Source organism: Marmota marmota, unplaced genomic scaffold (genome assembly GCF_001458135.2).
Source record: "Marmota marmota marmota unplaced genomic scaffold, marMar, whole genome shotgun sequence".
Taxonomy (NCBI): Eukaryota; Metazoa; Chordata; class Mammalia; order Rodentia; family Sciuridae; genus Marmota; species Marmota marmota.
Window position 1 is genome coordinate 9,490,250 of NW_026000229.1, and position 2,615 is coordinate 9,492,864.

The 2,615-nt window shown below is 34.8% G+C and overlaps 1 pseudogene; it reads left to right on the top strand.

Moving 5' to 3' along the window:
- Positions 1 to 1,250: 1,250 nt before the first annotated feature.
- LOC107137770 lies at positions 1,251 to 1,607 on the top strand (annotated as a pseudogene).
- Positions 1,608 to 2,615: the final 1,008 nt, after the last annotated feature.

Consider the following 2,615-nt stretch of genomic DNA (forward strand, 5'->3'; position numbering starts at 1 on the left):
GAAGTAAAGAGATTTCTTCAAGCTTCATAACAAAATCTATTTAAAAAAAACCTACAGCTAAAAAAAATTAAAATTAAAAAAACCCTCACACTTAATGATGCTAAACAGAACGCTTTTCTTCTAAGATCAGGAGCAAAGCAAGAATGCCTGTTCTCACAATTTCTGTTCAACAGCGTGTTGGAGGTCCTAGCCAGTGCAATTAGGCCAGGAGAAGAAATAAAAGGCATCCAGTATTTATTTGTAGGTGGTATGATCTCCTACATAGAAAATTTAATGGAATATACAAGAAAACTACCAGAATCAATAATAAGTTAGCAGAGTTGCAGGATTATGAGATCAATATAAAAAATCAATTATACCTCTAGATACCAGCAATGAACAATCAGAAGTTGACATTTTAAAAAATACCACTTAGAGTAGCATAAATAAAGATGAAGTGCTTAGGAATAAATCTGACAAAATATATAAAAAACTACAATGCTGAAAACTATAGAACATTGCTGAGAAAAATTAAAGTGAACCTAAATAAATTAAGTGATACTGTATGTTCATGGGTTGGAAGACTCTCTAAAATGTTAGAACTCTCCCCAGATTGATGTATGGGTTTAATGCAATCCCACCCCAAATTCCAGTAGGCTTTTTTTCCCTTAGAAATAGGCAAGCTGATTCTAAAATTCATATTGACATAAAAAAGACCCAGAAAAGCCATAATGAGTTTGTAAAAGAACAAAGTTGAAGGAATAACACTACATGATCTTAAAATTTGTTATGAAAGTACAGTTATTAAGATATGCTTTATTTATATAAAGATAGACAAACAGATCAATGAAACAGAAAATGGAATCTAGAATTAGATTCACACATATATGAAAACTGATTTCAGCAACTATGCAAAGGCAACTCAACGGAGAAAAGACAATCCTCTTGACAAATGATGTGTGAACAATTGACTATCCATACACAATCCATACCTTGCACTGTTTGTAAAATTTAACTCAAAATGAATCTTAAATCTAAATGCAAACATTAAAACTGTAAAACTTTTCAAAGAAAACACAGGGGAAAATCTTTATGAACTTGGATTAGACAAAGATTTCTTATACATGGTACAATTGGTAAAAGAAAATTTGACAAGTTAGACTCCATCAAAATTAAAAATTTCTGCTTCTTTTTGGGAGCAACGCTGTTGTGGGTACACTGTGCTGCCCACTTATGCTCCTGACTCACCGCTGTTCTCCCTTGCTGAGGAACGAGTGGGTCAGGAAGCCGCACCATGGCGTTTAAAAACACCAGAAAGACACCTGTGGAACCAGAGGAAGCAATTTATCCAATTAGAATTACCCGTACCAGCCACAACGTGGAATCGCTCAAGAAAGTATGTGCTGACTTGATCAGAGGCACAAAGGGAAAGAATCTCAAAGTGAGAGGACCTGTTGGCTTGCCTAGCAAGAGAATCACTACAAGAAAAACACCTTGTGGTGAAGGTTCCAAGTGAGAATCCACAAGCGACTCATTGACTTGCACAGCCCTTCTGAGGTTGTTAAGCAGATTACTTCCACCAGGATTGAGCAGGAGAGGAGGTCAAAGTTACCAAGGCAGATGCCTAAGCCAACTGTTTTAATAAATCAATTATCAGTTGATAACAAAAAAAAATAAAAAATAAAAATTTCTGCTCTTTGAAAGACTGTTGAGAGAGTAAAACCAGATGGGGTAGTTCTTACTTATGATCTCAGCTACTTAGGAAGGTGGCCAAAATAGGAGGATCACAAGTTCAAGGCTAGCCTCAGCAACTTAGCAAGACCCTCAATAATTTAATGAGACCTTGACTCAAAACAAAAAAAAATAAAAATAAAAAAGACTGAGGATATGGTTCAGTGGTACATCACTCTGGGCTGAGAGAGAGAGAGAGAGAGAGAAGCAGACAGTAAATGAAACACAGGCTTCAAACTGAACAAAAAAGTCTGTGAATCACAAATCTAAAGAACTCTAAAAACCAAAAAATATGAAAACAAACAACCAAATTAAAAATGGGTAAAAAAACTTGCACAGATACTTCACCAAAGAAGATACATATGTAGCAAATAAACACATGGTGATTTTCAATGTCATTAATCATTAGGGAAATGAAAATTAAAACCACAATGAGACATCGATACACAACTCTAATGGCTAAAATTTTTAAAACTGACATACAGGGCTGGGGTTGTAGCTCAGTGGTTGAGCTCTCACCTCACATGCGTGAGGCACTGTAGATGTGTCCATCTACAACTTAAAAAAAAAATTTAACAAAAAAAGAAAAAAAAACTGACCACACAAAGTGTTTGCAATGGTGGGGAGAAACTGGAACTCTCACACACTGTTGGTGGTAATGTAAAATAGTGCAACCACTTTGGAAAATTGTGTGTTGTTTTCTTAAAAAGGTAAATAAAAGCCTACTCTATGTTCCAACCTTTCCAATTCTACATATTTACCCAAAAGAAATGAAAGCATATGTCCATGCAAACACTTATAGATCAATATTGAAAGGAAATTTATTTGTAACAACCAAAAACTAAAAGTGACTCAAATGTCCATCAACAAATGAACGAATAAAGAAATTGTGGTATAACCATACA